This window comes from Dendrobates tinctorius, unplaced genomic scaffold, assembly GCF_039654945.1.
Source record: "Dendrobates tinctorius isolate UK_male_01 unplaced genomic scaffold, ASM3965494v1 ptg000016l, whole genome shotgun sequence".
Classification (NCBI taxonomy): Eukaryota; Metazoa; Chordata; class Amphibia; order Anura; family Dendrobatidae; genus Dendrobates; species Dendrobates tinctorius.
Window position 1 is genome coordinate 90,966,822 of NW_027361684.1, and position 18,483 is coordinate 90,985,304.

The 18,483-nt window shown below is 47.7% G+C and overlaps 1 protein-coding gene across 1 annotated transcript in view; it reads right to left on the reverse strand.

The window, feature by feature from the left end:
• The window catches only part of LOC141080666 (amine oxidase [flavin-containing]-like), a 199,355-nt gene that overhangs the window by 125,404 nt on the left and 55,468 nt on the right, over positions 1–18,483 (reverse strand). The gene's annotated exons all lie outside the window — the stretch shown is intronic.

The following is an 18,483-nucleotide window of genomic DNA, read 5'->3' on the forward strand; positions in this document are numbered from 1 at the left end:
TTGTTGGGGCAAAGAATTCAAGAGGACAGGGGCAATTCGGGAGAAGTCTTAGAGACGGTTGGATGAGGAGCGAATAAGTGTGGAGGAGAGAAGGAGGTCTTGGGAGGACCGGAGATTGCGTGAGGGAAGGTATTAGGAGATTAGTTCAGAGACATATGGGGGAGACAGGTTATAGATGGCCTTGTAGGTCAGTATTAGTAATTTGAATTGGATATGCTGAGGGAATGGGAGCCAGTGAAGAGATTTGCAGAGGGAAGAAGCAGAGGAGTAGCGAGGAGAGAGATGAATTAGTCGGGCAGCAGAGTTAAGGATGGACTGGAGAGGTGTGAGGGTGCTAGCAGGGAGACCACAGAAAAGGATGCTGCAGTAGTTGAGGCGGGAGATGATGAGGGCATGCATAAGCATTTTAGTAGATTGAGGAAAGGACGGATTCTGGAAATATTTTTGAGCTGGAGATGACAGGAGGTAGAAAGAGCTTGGATGTGCGGTTTGAAGGAGAGAGCAGAGTCAAAGGTTACTCCGAGGCAATGGACTTCTGGTACTGGGGAAAGTGTAATGTCATTAATTGTTATAGCTAAGTCGGGTAAGGAAGATCTGTGAGATGGAGGAAAGATGATGAGTAGAGTTGAGCGACTTTTGCTTTTTTAGGGTCGCGTTTCGTTTCGTGAAACCCGACTTTTCCAAAAGTCGGGTCGAGCAAGATCGTCCGATTATAGGGAAAAGTCGGGGTCGTCCCGAAACACGAAACCCAATGTAAGTCAAGGGGAATAAAAGTCGGCAGTGAGAGGAGGACAGAAAACACACCTACAGTGCCCATTTGAATGCCAAAAGCATCAATTCTTCTTACTTAAGCTTGTCAACCTTAATTAACTTCATAATACAAGTTACGCACTGAAAAATGGGGGTTATTTGGCTAAATTTGTGGAGGGGAGGGCTGGCTGCAGGTTTTCATGTGCCCTGGGCGAAAGAGCGCCCATTTAACACATACCACAACTCATCATGCTCCGATACGGCAGAGAAATAGCGGTATAGTACAATGAAAAATACCTCACTTTTTACATCTCATGACGAGGCCCATCTTTTTCTCCATACAAAATCATTGGTCCCATATAATGTTTGAAACAGTATATGATGAGCTCCACATAATGCTACAGCATATGTTGGTCCCCATGGATGAAGCTCCACTGTCTTATGGGCCCAAATAATGCTCCAAACATAATGGGCCCCATTTCTACTGCTCTAGTGTATAATGGGCCCTGTAAATGCTGCTCCAGTGTCTGATGTCCACCTTTGGAATGTTCCAGTGTATGGTGGGCCCCATCTATCATTCTCCAGAGTATAGTGCTCCCCAAAAATTGCTGTCCCAACATAGAAAACAATCAAATAAGTCTCCTCGCTAGGGAATCCCTGTACTTGTCTGGACAGGTGCTGTAGCTTGCTTAACAGCTCGCCAGCCGTTCTCACGCCCAGTATGGATTGCACGTGATTGCACAAAGGTTAGAAAGGGTACCGTATCCCTGGATAACATGTATGGATAGCGTACACATTCAAAATATATGTCTATACAGCATGAGGCAGGCTCAGACGGTGTTAGGCCCAGTATGGATTGCACGTCATTGCACAAAGGTTAGAAGGGGTACCGTATCCCCGGATAACATGTATGGATAGCGTACACATTCAAAATATATGTCTATACAGCATGAGGCAGGCTCAGACGGTGTTAGGCCCAGTATGGATTGCACGTCATTGCACAAAGGTTAGAAGGGGTACCGTATCCCCGGATAACATGTATGGATAGCGTACACATTCAAAATATATGTCTATACAGCATGAGGCAGGCTCAGACGGTGTTAGGCCCAGTATGGATTGCACGTCATTGCACAAAGGTTAGAAGGGGTACCGTATCCCCGGATAACATGTATGGATAGCGTACACATTCAAAATATATGTCTATACAGCATGAGGCAGGCTCAGACGGTGTTAGGCCCAGTATGGATTGCACGTCATTGCACAAAGGTTAGAAGGGGTACCGTATCCCCGGATAACATGTATGGATAGCGTACACATTCAAAATATATGTCTATACAGCATGAGGCAGGCTCAGACGGTGTTAGGCCCAGTATGGATTGCACGTCATTGCACAAAGGTTAGAAGGGGTACCGTATCCCCGGATAACATGTATGGATAGCGTACACATTCAAAATATATGTCTATACAGCATGAGGCAGGCTCAGACGGTGTTAGGCCCAGTATGGATTGCACGTCATTGCACAAAGGTTAGAAGGGGTACCGTATCCCCGGATAACATGTATGGATAGCGTACACATTCAAAATATATGTCTATACAGCATGAGGCAGGCTCAGACGGGGTTAGGCCCAGTATGGATTGCACGTCATTGCACAAAGGTTAGAAGGGGTACCGTATCCCCGGATAACATGTATGGATAGCGTACACATTCAAAATATATGTCTATACAGCATGAGGCAGGCTCAGACGGTGTTAGGCCCAGTATGGATTGCACGTCATTGCACAAAGGTTAGAAGGGGTACCGTATCCCCGGATAACATGTATGGATAGCGTACACATTCAAAATATATGTCTATACAGCATGAGGCAGGCTCAGACGGTGTTAGGCCCAGTATGGATTGCACGTCATTGCACAAAGGTTAGAAGGGGTACCGTATCCCCGGATAACATGTATGGATAGCGTACACATTCAAAATATATGTCTATACAGCATGAGGCAGGCTCAGACGGTGTTAGGCCCAGTATGGATTGCACGTCATTGCACAAAGGTTAGAAGGGGTACCGTATCCCCGGATAACATGTATGGATAGCGTACACATTCAAAATATATGTCTATACAGCATGAGGCAGGCTCAGACGGTGTTAGGCCCAGTATGGATTGCACGTCATTGCACAAAGGTTAGAAGGGGTACCGTATCCCCGGATAACATGTATGGATAGCGTACACATTCAAAATATATGTCTATACAGCATGAGGCAGGCTCAGACGGTGTTAGGCCCAGTATGGATTGCACGTCATTGCACAAAGGTTAGAAGGGGTACCGTATCCCCGGATAACATGTATGGATAGCGTACACATTCAAAATATATGTCTATACAGCATGAGGCAGGCTCAGACGGTGTTAGGCCCAGTATGGATTGCACGTCATTGCACAAAGGTTAGAAGGGGTACCGTATCCCCGGATAACATGTATGGATAGCGTACACATTCAAAATATATGTCTATACAGCATGAGGCAGGCTCAGACGGTGTTAGGCCCAGTATGGATTGCACGTCATTGCACAAAGGTTAGAAGGGGTACCGTATCCCCGGATAACATGTATGGATAGCGTACACATTCAAAATATATGTCTATACAGCATGAGGCAGGCTCAGACGGTGTTAGGCCCAGTATGGATTGCACGTCATTGCACAAAGGTTAGAAGGGGTACCGTATCCCCGGATAACATGTATGGATAGCGTACACATTCAAAATATATGTCTATACAGCATGAGGCAGGCTCAGATGGTGTTAGGCCCAGTATGGATTGCACGTCATTGCACAAAGGTTAGAAGGGGTACCGTATCCCCGGATAACATGTATGGATAGCGTACACATTCAAAATATATGTCTACACAGCATGAGGCAGGCTCAGACGGTGTTAGGCCCAGTATGGATTGCACGTCATTGCACAAAGGTTAGAAGGGGTACCGTATCCCCGGATAACATGTATGGATAGCGTACACATTCAAAATATATGTCTACACAGCATGAGGCAGGCTCAGACGGTGTTAGGCCCAGTATGGATTGCACGTCATTGCACAAAGGTTAGAAGGGGAACCGTATCCACGGATAACATGTATGGATAGCGTACACATTCAAAATATATGTCTATACAGCATGAGGCAGGCTCAGACGGTGTTAGGCCCAGTATGGATTGCACGTGATTGCACAAAGGTTAGAAGGGGTACCGTATCCCCGGATAACATGTATGGATAGCGTACACATTCAAAATATATGTCTATACAGCATGAGGCAGGCTCAGACGGTGTTAGGCCCAGTATGGATTGCACGTCATTGCACAAAGGTTAGAAGGGGTACCGTATCCCCGGATAACATGTATGGATAGCGTACACATTCAAAATATATGTCTATACAGCATGAGGCAGGCTCAGATGGTGTTAGGCCCAGTATGGATTGCACGTCATTGCACAAAGGTTAGAAGGGGTACCGTATCCACGGATAACATGTATGGATAGCGTACACATTCAAAATATATGTCTATACAGCATGAGGCAGGCTCAGACGGTGTTAGGCCCAGTATGGATTGCACGTCATTGCACAAAGGTTAGAAGGGGTACCGTATCCCCGGATAACATGTATGGATAGCGTACACATTCAAAATATATGTCTATACAGCATGAGGCAGGCTCAGACGGTGTTAGGCCCAGTATGGATTGCACGTCATTGCACAAAGGTTAGAAGGGGTACCGTATCCCCGGATAACATGTATGGATAGCGTACACATTCAAAATATATGTCTATACAGCATGAGGCAGGCTCAGACGGTGTTAGGCCCAGTATGGATTGCACGTCATTGCACAAAGGTTAGAAGGGGTACCGTATCCCCAGATAACATGTATGGATAGCGTACACATTCAAAATATATGTCTATACAGCATGAGGCAGGCTCAGACGGTGTTAGGCCCAGTATGGATTGCACGTCATTGCACAAAGGTTAGAAGGGGTACCGTATCCCCGGATAACATGTATGGATAGCGTACACATTCAAAATATATGTCTATACAGCATGAGGCAGGCTCAGACGGTGTTAGGCCCAGTATGGATTGCACGTCATTGCACAAAGGTTAGAAGGGGTACCGTATCCCCGGATAACATGTATGGATAGCGTACACATTCAAAATATATGTCTATACAGCATGAGGCAGGCTCAGACGGTGTTAGGCCCAGTATGGATTGCACGTCATTGCACAAAGGTTAGAAGGGGTACCGTATCCCCGGATAACATGTATGGATAGCGTACACATTCAAAATATATGTCTATACAGCATGAGGCAGGCTCAGACGGTGTTAGGCCCAGTATGGATTGCACGTCATTGCACAAAGGTTAGAAGGGGTACCGTATCCCCGGATAACATGTATGGATAGCGTACACATTCAAAATATATGTCTATACAGCATGAGGCAGGCTCAGACGGTGTTAGGCCCAGTATGGATTGCACGTCATTGCACAAAGGTTAGAAGGGGTACCGTATCCCCGGATAACATGTATGGATAGCGTACACATTCAAAATATATGTCTATACAGCATGAGGCAGGCTCAGACGGTGTTAGGCCCAGTATGGATTGCACCTCATTGCACAAAGGTTAGAAGGGGTACCGTATCCCCGGATAACATGTATGGATAGCGTACACATTCAAAATATATGTCTATACAGCATGAGGCAGGCTCAGACGGTGTTAGGCCCAGTATGGATTGCACGTCATTGCACAAAGGTTAGAAGGGGTACCGTATCCCCGGATAACATGTATGGATAGCGTACACATTCAAAATATATGTCTATACAGCATGAGGCAGGCTCAGACGGTGTTAGGCCCAGTATGGATTGCACGTCATTGCACAAAGGTTAGAAGGGGTACCGTATCCCCGGATAACATGTATGGATAGCGTACACATTCAAAATATATGTCTATACAGCATGAGGCAGGCTCAGACGGTGTTAGGCCCAGTATGGATTGCACGTCATTGTACAAAGGTTAGAAGGGGTACCGTATCCCCGGATAACATGTATGGATAGCGTACACATTCAAAATATATGTCTATACAGCATGAGGCAGGCTCAGATGGTGTTAGGCCCAGTATGGATTGCACGTCATTGCACAAAGGTTAGAAGGGGTACCGTATCCCCGGATAACATGTATGGATAGCGTACACATTCAAAATATATGTCTCAGGAGGCAGGCTCAGACGGTGTCAGGCACAGTATGGATTTGACGGCCCAGATTACACAGCGGAGGAGCAGGGAGAGGTAAAGATTGCAAATGCTGGGGCCCTGGCCAAGCAAGGGGGGCCCACTCGTGGGCGTCGGTACTGGCACTGGGCCCCTCATAGTACAGCGGTGTGTCTGACGGCGGGTGTGCACCACCACCGTCAGAGACACTTGATTGCACTATGAGGGACCCTGTGCCAGTGCCCGCGCCCAAGAGTCGGCCTACCCACCTGTCCAGGGCAACGGCACTCGCACGGTGTCGTGCGCTAGGTGGTGACCCCGGCTATGGGGGGGAGGCAGCACAGTTAGGGAGTTTTAGAAAGTGGCATATGTTGATGTTGGACATTCAACTGATGCAAAAGGCGAAATAGGTGAAGTACCAGGAAGAGGTGGACCAAAGCAAGCCATTTTTCTGTCACCCTATGTGTCATCAGGGGAAGGTGGGACAAAATCCTTGGAAACCCATGCGTGGTTCATTTTAATGAAGGTTAGATCATCCACATTTTGGGTTGACAGACGGGTCCTTTTTTCTGTCAGGATTGATTCAGCTGCACTGAAGACTCTTCCCGATAGCACACTTGCAGCTGGGCAAGCGAGCTCCTGTAAGGCATATTGGGCCAATTCAGGCCAGGTGTCCAGTTTAGCGGCCCAATAGTCAAAGGGGAATGACCTGTGTGGGAGAACATCGATATGGGAGGAAAAGTAGTTTGTAACCATAGTTGACAACTGCTGTCTCCTGTCACTTTCCATCGATGCAGTATTACCAGTTGTGTGAGCGGTATTTGAAAAATCAGTCCACAACATTGTCATGAAACCCCTGTCTCCAACGCCACTTCTGCTGTGTGCTCCAGGAACACCTCTGCCAAGCTGCCCCCGGCCCGTACGGCTCGTGTGAGAACCATCACCGCTGCTGTGTGCTGGGAATGCCTCAAGCAACCGATTTACCAGAGTTGCTTGTTTATTAGCCAATATTAGGTCAAGGTTCTCCTGTGGCATGATGTTTTGTAATTTGCCTTTATAGCGTGGATCCAGGATGCTGGCCAACCAGTAGTCGTCATCGTTCATAATTTTGGCAATGCGGGGGTCCCTTTTTAGGATCCGCAAGGCATAATCTGACATGTGGGCCAATGTTCCTGGTGTCAATGATGCACTGCGAGTGCTGGGTGGAGGAGAACTTTCTGGCAAATCCACATCCCTCCAGTCACGCACAAACCCTGTACCAGACCTTGCCACGCCAACATTTTCACTTGCCCCACGAGATGCATCCTCCTCCCCTAAGTAATCATCCCCATCATCCTCCTCCTCCTCCTCTTCTTCCTCCACCTCGTCCAGGAGAGGTCCCTGAGCAGACAATGGCTGAATGTCATCAAGGATTCCCTCCTCCTCTTCCTTCTCATCAACATTGGCTGCAGACGCCTGCTCCTTAAGGTGCGTCAAAGTTTGCATGAGCAGACGCATAATTGGGATGCTCATGCTTAGGATGGCGTCGTCTGCGCTTACCAGCCGTGTGCATTCCTCAAAACACTGAAGGACTTTACAAAGGTCTTTCAGCTTTGACCACTGCACGCCTGTCAACTCCATGTCTGCTCTCAAAGTGCCTGGCCGTGTATCCTCCCACAAATGCATTATGGCCTGCCTCTGCTCGCACAGCCGCTCCACCATGTGCAGGGTGGAGTTCCACCTTGTTGCAATGTCGATAATGAGGCGGTGGTTGGGAAGGTGGAGCAATCGCTGCAGCTTCTGCATACGAACGGAGTGTACAGTCGACCGGCGGATGTGCGCGCACAGTCTTCGCACCTTCTGGAGCAGGGCTGTTAACTCCGGATAATTTTTGAGGAAGCACTGCACCACCAGGTTCAAGGTGTGAGCCAAGCAAGGTATGTGGCTGAGTTTTGAAAGGGCTATGGCTGCCACAAAATTACGGCCGTTATCACTAACTACCTTGCCTGCCTCAAGATGTACACTGCCCAGCCATGACTCAGTTTGTCGCTTCAAGTACTCGGCCAGCACCTCGGCGGTGTGTCTGTCGCCCAAACACATCATCTGCAACATAGCCTGCTGACGCTTTCCACTAGCTGCTCGATTGGGGGACACATCGTGTGCAACAGTGGCAGCTGCAGATGGAGTGCTCGTACGACTGCGCTCTGTGGACGAGCTGTCGCTTCTGGAGGAGGAGGAGGAGGAGGGTCGAACGCCTACAGCCAACTGTTTCCTATACCGTGGGCTAGGCAGCACTGTCCCACCACCGCTGTCCCCTGTGGACCCTGCATCCACCACATTAACCCAGTGCGCAGTGATGGACACGTAACGGCCCTGGCCATGCCGACTGGACCATGCATCAGTTGTGAGGTGCACCTTTCCGCTCACTGACTGCTTGAGTGCATGGACAATGCGGTCTTTCACATGATGGTGGAGGGCTGGGATGGCTTTGCGAGAGAAGAAGTGGCGACTGGGTAGGTCATAGCGTGGTACTGCATAGGCCATGAGTTCGCGGAAAGCTGTGCTTTCCACCAACCGAAAGGGCATCATCTCAAACAAGATTAGTTTGGCAATGTGGGCGTTCAAACCCAGAGTACGCGGATGAGAGACTGAGTACTTTCTTGACCTACTCATAGTGTCTGGGAGGGTGAGCTGGACTTGAGAGCTGCATATGGTGGAAGTAGCGGTGGACAGGGCGGACTGAGAGAGGGTTGATGATGGTGATGGAGTTGGTGTTCTTTCTGATGGCCTAGAATCAGTCTTTCGTTGATATAACAGTGGGATTCCCTGACTGCTGTGGCCTTGCAACGACACCTCAACATTTGCTGCTGTGCTAACCGGTGGGCTTACAGTGGGGGAAACAATGTAGCGTTGCTGACTACCTTCGTTGTGATCAGTTGCACATGTGGCACTTGAGGTTTGGTGTTGTGTCCACGCTTGCAAGTGCATGCTGGTTAAATGTCTAAGCATGCAACTGGTATTCAAATTTTTCAGATTTTTCCCTCGGCTAAAGGTCTTTGCGCACTTCTTACAGATAACCTTGGCCTGATCATGAGGATTTTGGTCAAAAAAGTGCCACACTGCACTCTTCCTACTTTGGCAGACATTTTGCGGCCTAGCACGCTGTGATCTTTTGACCCTCTGGACATGCTGTCCAGCAACTCTTTTGATGTTTGGAACCTGTCTTTGGAGTGCTCCGGGCCTGCCAGATAACAGCTGTTGCGATGTCGATGTCGCTGTGGATGCTCCTCATCTGAGCTATTGGAAGCAGCACCCTCTTCCCCCAATGGATGCCAATCTGGGTCAACAACTGGGTCATCCATCACCTCCTCTTCTATGTCATGTGCACCTTTCTCTGTGTCACCGTGTATGGTGGTATAGTGTGCGGGAAGGGGCACCTGAGTCTCATCAGGGTCAAAATCTGGCTCTGTACACTGCGAGGACAATGTAGTGCTCTGAGTGAATGTACCAGCAGAATCATCCATCAGCGGCTGTGCATCAGTGCACTCCATGTCAGATTCATCTTGGCCTGGGTAATTCACCATTTGACTTGATAATCCAGGCATGGTATGTGAAAACAGCTCCATGGAGTAATCAGTAGTATGGCCTGCGTCATCCTTCAATCTTGGTTGGGGTGAAGGACACAAGGAAAGGTGTGGTTCATGAACATGAGCCTCCAATGACGACTCAGTGCTTTTACTTTTTACAACTGAAGAAGAGGAGGCGATAGAGCTGGAGGCTGAGTCAGCAATGTAAGACAAAACTTTTTCCTGATGCTCTGCCTTTAAAAGCGGTTTGCCAACTCCTAGAAAACTAAGCGTTCGAGTCCTTATGTAGCCAGACGATGACGCAGGGTCAGCACCTCCTGCATTCGGTCCTATTTTGCTCTTGCCACTACCATCAGATCCACCACCAACACCATCATTACCAGCTGCCAACCCCCGCCCAATTCCACGGCCTCTTCCACCAGCCTTCCTCATTTTTGGTAGAAATGTAGACAAAATCCAACAAACTATATAGTAATGTAAAACAAGGTACAAGGTGTCTATAGGACAGGGGAGTTTTACAATTTCTGCGTACACTTGTGGACAGTGGACACTTGTGGATTGTGTGCGGCCCACTGATATCTGGGCGCTATGTGACACGCTCGATGGCACAGCTGCCTGTGACCAAAGTGACGAGAGGATAATGGAGATTTTGAATCTCTGCGTACACTTGTGGACAGTGGACACTTGTGGATTGTGTGCGGCCCACTGATATCTGAGCGCTATGTGACACGCTCGATGGCACAGCTGCCTGTGACCAAAGTGACGAGAGGATAATGGAGATTTTGAATCTCTGCGTACACTTTTGGACAGTGGACACTTGTGGATTGTGTGCGGCCCACTGATATCTGAGCGCTATGTGACACGCTCGATGGCACAGCTGCCTGTGACCAAAGTGACGAGAGGATAATGGAGATTTTGAATCTCTGCGTACACTTGTGGACAGTGGACACTTGTGGATTGTGTGCGGCCCACTGATATCTGAGCGCTATGTGACACGCTCGATGGCACAGCTGCCTGTGACCAAAGTGACGAGAGGATAATGGAGATTTTGAATCTCTGCGTACACTTGTGGACAGTGGACACTTGTGGATTGTGTGCGGCCCACTGATATCTGAGCGCTATGTGACACGCTCGATGGCACAGCTGCCTGTGACCAAAGTGACGAGAGAATAATGGAGATTTTGAATCTCTGCGTACACTTGTGGACAGTGGACACTTGTGGATTGTGTGCGGCCCACTGATATCTGAGCACTATGTGACACGCTCGATGGCACAGCTGCCTGTGACCAAAGTGACGAGAGGATAATGGAGATTTTGAATCTCTGCGTACACTTGTGGACAGTGGACACTTGTGGATTGTGTGTGGCCCACTGATATGTGAGCGCTATGCGACACGCTCGATGGCACAGCTGCCTGTGACCAAAGTGACGAGAGGATAATGGAGATTTTGAATCTCTGCGTACACTTTTGGACACTGGACACTTGTGGATTGTGTGCGGCCCACTGATATCTGAGCGCTATGTGACACGCTCGATGGCACAGCTGCCTGTGACCAAAGTGACGAGAGGATAATGGAGATTTTGAATCTCTGCGTACACTTGTGGACAGTGGACACTTGTGGATTGTGTGCGGCCCACTGATATCTGAGCGCTATGTGACACACTCGATGGCACAGCTGCCTGTGACCAAAGTGACGAGAGGATAATGGAGATTTTGAATCTCTGCGTACACTTGTGGACAGTGGACACTTGTGGATTGTGTGCGGCCCACTGATATCTGAGCGCTATGTGACACGCTCGATGGCACAGCTGCCTGTGACCAAAGTGACGAGAGGATCATGGAGATTTTGAATCTCTGCGTACACTTTTGGACACTGGACACTTGTGGATTGTGTGCGGCCCACTGATATCTGAGCGCTATGTGACACGCTCGATGGCACAGCTGCCTGTGACCAAAGTGACGAGAGGATAATGGAGATTTTGAATCTCTGCGTACACTTTTGGACACTGGACACTTGTGGATTGTGTGCGGCCCACTGATATCTGAGCGCTATGTGACACGCTCGATGGCACAGCTGCCTGTGACCAAAGTGACGAGAGGATAATGGAGATTTTGAATCTCTGCGTACACTTTTGGACACTGGACACTTGTGGATTGTGTGCGGCCCACTGATATCTGAGCGCTATGTGACACGCTCGATGGCACAGCTGCCTGTGACCAAAGTGACGAGAGGATAATGGAGATTTTGAATCTCTGCGTACACTTGTGGACAGTGGACACTTGTGGATTGTGTGCGGCCCACTGATATCTGAGCGCTATGTGACACGCTCGATGGCACAGCTGCCTGTGACCAAAGTGACGAGAGGATAATGGAGATTTTGAATCTCTGCGTACACTTTTGAACACTGGATACTTGTGGATTGTGTGCGGCCCACTGATATCTGAGCGCTATGTGACACGCTCGATGGCACAGCTGCCTGTGACCAAAGTGACGAGAGGATAATGGAGATTTTGAATCTCTGCGTACACTTGTGGACAGTGGACACTTGTGGATTGTGTGCGGCCCACTGATATCTGAGCGCTATGTGACACGCTCGATGGCACAGCTGCCTGTGACCAAAGTGACGAGAGGATAATGGAGATTTTGAATCTCTGCGTACACTTTTGGACACTGGACACTTGTGGATTGTGTGCGGCCCACTGATATCTGAGCGCTATGTGACACGCTCGATGGCACAGCTGCCTGTGACCAAAGTGACGAGAGGATAATGGAGATTTTGAATCTCTGCGTACACTTGTGGACAGTGGACACTTGTGGATTGTGTGCGGCCCACTGATATCTGAGCGCTATGTGACACGCTCGATGGCACAGCTGCCTGTGACCAAAGTGACGAGAGGATAATGGAGATTTTGAATCTCTGCGTACACTTTTGGACACTGGACACTTATGGATTGTGTGCGGCCCACTGATATCTGAGCGCTATGTGACACGCTCGATGGCACAGCTGCCTGTGACCAAAGTGACGAGAGGATAATGGAGATTTTGAATCTCTGCGTACACTTGTGGATTGTGTGCGGCCCACTGATATCTGAGCGCTATGTGACACGCTCGATGGCACAGCTGCCTGTGACCAAAGTGACGAGAGGATAATGGAGATTTTGAATCTCTGCGTACACTTGTGAACAGTGGACACTTGTGGATTGTGTGCGGCCCACTGATATCTGAGCACTATGTGACACGCTCGATGGCACAGCTGCCTGTGACCAAAGTGACGAGAGGATAATGGAGATTTTGAATCTCTGCGTACACTTGTGGACAGTGGACACTTGTGGATTGTGTGCGGCCCACTGATATCTGAGCGCTATGTGACACGCTCGATGGCACAGCTGCCTGTGACCAAAGTGACGAGAGGATCATGGAGATTTTGAATCTCTGCGTACACTTTTGGACACTGGACACTTGTGGATTGTGTGCGGCCCACTGATATCTGAGCGCTATGTGACACGCTCGATGGCACAGCTGCCTGTGACCAAAGTGACGAGAGGATAATGGAGATTTTGAATCTCTGCGTACACTTTTGGACACTGGACACTTGTGGATTGTGTGCGGCCCACTGATATCTGAGCGCTATGTGACACGCTCGATGGCACAGCTGCCTGTGACCAAAGTGACGAGAGGATAATGGAGATTTTGAATCTCTGCGTACACTTGTGGACAGTGGACACTTGTGGATTGTGTGCGGCCCACTGATATCTGAGCGCTATGTGACACGCTCGATGGCACAGCTGCCTGTGACCAAAGTGACGAGAGGATAATGGAGATTTTGAATCTCTGCGTACACTTGTGGACAGTGGACACTTGTGGATTGTGTGCGGCCCACTGATATCTGAGCGCTATGTGACACGCTCGATGGCACAGCTGCCTGTGACCAAAGTGACGAGAGGATAATGGAGATTTTGAATCTCTGCGTACACTTTTGGACACTGGACACTTGTGGATTGTGTGCGGCCCACTGATATCTGAGCGCTATGTGACACGCTCGATGGCACAGCTGCCTGTGACCAAAGTGACGAGAGGATAATGGAGATTTTGAATCTCTGCGTACACTTGTGGACAGTGGACACTTGTGGATTGTGTGCGGCCCACTGATATCTGAGCGCTATGTGACACGCTCGATGGCACAGCTGCCTGTGACCAAAGTGACGAGAGGATAATGGAGATTTTGAATCTCTGCGTACACTTTTGGACACTGGACACTTATGGATTGTGTGCGGCCCACTGATATCTGAGCGCTATGTGACACGCTCGATGGCACAGCTGCCTGTGACCAAAGTGACGAGAGGATAATGGAGATTTTGAATCTCTGCGTACACTTGTGGATTGTGTGCGGCCCACTGATATCTGAGCGCTATGTGACACGCTCGATGGCACAGCTGCCTGTGACCAAAGTGACGAGAGGATAATGGAGATTTTGAATCTCTGCGTACACTTGTGAACAGTGGACACTTGTGGATTGTGTGCGGCCCACTGATATCTGAGCACTATGTGACACGCTCGATGGCACAGCTGCCTGTGACCAAAGTGACGAGAGGATAATGGAGATTTTGAATCTCTGCGTACACTTGTGGACAGTGGACACTTGTGGATTGTGTGCGGCCCACTGATATCTGAGCGCTATGTGACACGCTCGATGGCACAGCTGCCTGTGACCAAAGTGACGAGAGGATCATGGAGATTTTGAATCTCTGCGTACACTTTTGGACACTGGACACTTGTGGATTGTGTGCGGCCCACTGATATCTGAGCGCTATGTGACACGCTCGATGGCACAGCTGCCTGTGACCAAAGTGACGAGAGGATAATGGAGATTTTGAATCTCTGCGTACACTTTTGGACACTGGACACTTGTGGATTGTGTGCGGCCCACTGATATCTGAGCGCTATGTGACACGCTCGATGGCACAGCTGCCTGTGACCAAAGTGACGAGAGGATAATGGAGATTTTGAATCTCTGCGTACACTTGTGGACAGTGGACACTTGTGGATTGTGTGCGGCCCACTGATATCTGAGCGCTATGTGACACGCTCGATGGCACAGCTGCCTGTGACCAAAGTGACGAGAGGATAAGGGAGATTGGATTGCTTTTAAAAAAGCAGTTTGCGGAGCAGTGGGTAAACAGCAATGCCAGCGTGTCAGGAAGCCTTAAAAGGCAGCCCAACAACCAACACCACTGATACACCACAATATAGCCTCCCCTTGCACTGCACACACAGTGACTTGTGTGTTGTGCAGGCCAAATCGCTAGCAGCAGAAGCAGTTTTTTTGTCTTCTTCCCTGCCTAACGCTCTCCCTACAGAATCAGCAGCAACCTCTCCCTATACTAAGATCGGTAGAAGTAAGATGGCGGTCGGCGTGCACGCCCTTTTATACCCCCTGTGACGCCCACCAAAGCAAGCCAATCACTTGCATGCCCTTCTGAAAGATGGTGGTGACCCGTGCCTATGTCATCACGTTGCCCACAGTGTCCGTGGATCCTGATTGGCTGAAAAAGAGCGCAAAACAAACTTTTGAAACGCGACTTTGGCGCGTAAGTCGCCGACCTCGTGGCCGACCTCATCCTAGGGTTGGGTTTCGTTTCATGAAACCCGACTTTGCCAAAAGTCGGCGACTTTTGAATTTTTTCGACCCGTTTCGCTCAACTCTAATGATCAGTTCAGATTTGTCCACATTGAGCTTGAGGAAGCGAGAGGAGAAGAAGGAGGATATGGCACTCTGGGATTCTGGACAACAGAGAGGTGACATCTGGGCTAGAGATGTGTGACTTTGCCTTTTTTAGGGTCGAGTCGGGTTTCATGAAACCCGACTTTCTCAAAAGTCGGATAGATACCGGAGTTTCAACATTCTATCCTTCCATGTTACCGGAGACCAAAAACTTTGAGGGACAGATTAGTAAAGGCAGATGCAGGTTCTAGTACCAAGGTATTGAGACAAACTTTTCTCAGGACACAGAAACGGGGAACTTTTCCTTGTCTAGCGTGTTTGCAATGTAATCATATACAGAAGGGGTACCAAATTTTTCATTTACGAACCGGACGGGCCATTCCGGTCAAGCGATTCTATACATGTGAATCCACCTATGTTGTATATTTGATCAAATGTCCGTGTGGCCTTGCCTATGTAGGCGAAACGACTCAAATGATAAAGGACAGGATATCCCAACATAAATCTAAATCTAATATAAGATGTAAGAGGACCCATCTCCCACTACCATTACATTTTCTCAACAAAGGACACAGCATTTCTCAATTAAAGTTCCAGGTTCTGGAACAAATTGAACCCAACACTAGGGGTCAAGACAGAACCCGGATTCTTAAGAAAAGAGAGGCCTATTGGATTTTCACCCTCCAGACTTTGGAACCTAAAGGACTTAATAGAGACTACGATATACAGTTGTGGCCAAAAGTATTGACACCCCTGCAATTTTGTCAGATAATACTTAGTTTCTTCCTGAAAATGATTGCAAACACAAATTCTTTGGTATTATTATCTTCATTTAATTTGTCTTAAATGAAAAAACACAAAAAGAATTGTCCTAAAGCCAAATTGGATATAATTCCACACCAAACATAAAAAAGAGGGTGGACAAAAGTATTGGCACTGTTCGAAAAATTATGTGATGCTTCTCTAATTTGTGTAATTAACAGCACCTGTAACTTACCTGTGGCACCTAACAGGTGTTGGCAATAAGTAAATCACACTTGCAGCCAGTTGACATGGATTAAAGTTGACTCAACCTCTGTCCTGTGTCCTTGTGTGTACCACATTGAGCATGGAGAATGCTCCTGTGTCTACCGTGCACAGTGTCATTAAGAAGTTTAAAGCCCATAGCACTGTGGCTAACCTCCCTAGATGTGGACGTAAAACAAAAATTGACAAGAGATTTCAATGCACGATTGTGCGGCTGTTGGATAAAGAACCTCGACTAACATCCAAACAAGTTCAAGCTGCCCTGCAGTCCGAGGGTACAACAGTGTCAATCCGTACTATCCCTCGGCGTCTGAATGAAAAGGGACTGTATGGTAGGAGACCCAGGAAGACCCCACTTCTTACCCCGAGACATAAAAAAGTCAGGCTGGAGTTTGCCAAAACTTACCTGAAAAAGCCTAAAATGCTTTGGAAGAATGTTCTCTGGTCAGATGAGACAAAAGTAGAGCTTTTTGGGCAAAGGCATCAACATAGAGTTTACAGGAGAAAAAAGAGGCATTAAAAGAAAAGAACATGGTCCCTACAGTCAAACATAGCGGAGGTTCCTTGATGTTTTGGGGTTGCTTTGCTGCCTCTGGCACTGGACTGCTTGACAGTGTGCATGGCATTATGAAGTCTGAAGACTACCAACAAATTTTGCAGCATAATGTAGGGCCCAGTGTGAGAAAGCTGGGTCTCCCTCAGAGGTCATGGGTCTTCCAGCAGGACAATGACCCAAAACACACTTCAAAAAGCACTAGAAAATGGTTTGAGAGAAAGCACTGGAGACTTCTAAGGTGGCCAGCAATGAGTCCAGAACTGAATCCCATAGAACACCTGTGGAGAGATCTAAAAATGGCAGTTTGGAGAAGGCACCCTTCAAACATCAGGGACCTGGAGCAGTGTGCCAAAGAAGAATGGTCTAAAATTCCAGCAGAGCATTGTAAGAAACTCATTAATGTTTACCGGAAGCGGTTGGTCGCAGTTATTTTGGCTAAAGGTTGTGCAGCCAAGTATTAGGCTGAGGATGCCAATACTTTTGTCTGGCCCATTTTTGGAGTTTTGTGTGAAATGATCAATATTTTGCTTTGTGCTTCATTCTCTTTTGTGTTTTTTCATTTAAGACAAATTTAATGAAGATAATAATACCAAAGAATTTGTGTTTGCAATCAGTTTCAGGAAGAAACGGAGTATTATCTGACAGAATTGCAGGGGTGTCAATACTTTTGGCCACAACTGTACAAGGTTTTCTATGAGATAAACTATCCCCTATTTATTATGCACATATTTTATATGGCATGATAATATCCATACTATTGTTGGATTAACATGTAAGCCTGTTTTTTGTCTATTGTTTATTTTACTTATAATGCTTTTTTCTCTTTCTTTATAATAGAATCGTTAGATCTTCTCTTCGTTATCCCACTGGGCACTTCTGTCTACTTGGTAATATATGCACCTCACAGTATATAGTGTAATATACTGCACAGAGAGTGTGATCTCTCTGGTTCCTAACATACCTTTTTCAATTTATATATTCTTTAGGCCCACTTAATATGCATATTTATATGGTTTTCCATTTTAACAGCAGCCATATTTAAAAGATTATCCACATTTGTTTTGGGTAGACGTTATTTTATTGCTTACATGATACAAGCACAGCCACCCCGGTCACATGATCACTATGATGTGGGCATCTACAAAGTGGCAAGCGCAGTAACTGGAAATGCATATTGGCACACGGTTCACAGCAAGACATAACGCACACTGTGTGACGCTGTGTGACGCGGTTTAATGGGCGGTCCCACCGGATCTTAAACCCGGAAGTGCATGCTGGCACTTGGCGCCCTCTGCTTACAGCGAGACATATCGCACTCCGGACGAGGCCCCCCACAGGTACGTCAGGGACTTATAGCCACTACCGCTGATATATAGCCATCCTGCTTTGTATCCTGGACATAATCAACACGGTGGTCCCCTTCTTTTTCTTTCTTTAGCGCCATTCAACAGAGATAAATCGCTATACTATAGCGCTACTTACCTACAACATTCAGGTAATCAGTAATACCCCCTTTATTCAAAGAATGGGGAATTATATTGCTGCATAATTTTTCCCTGATTCACGGTTAGGGATTTTCTTTGCTGCATATTATTGTGGACTATACATAAAATATAGAACTGTATAAACTA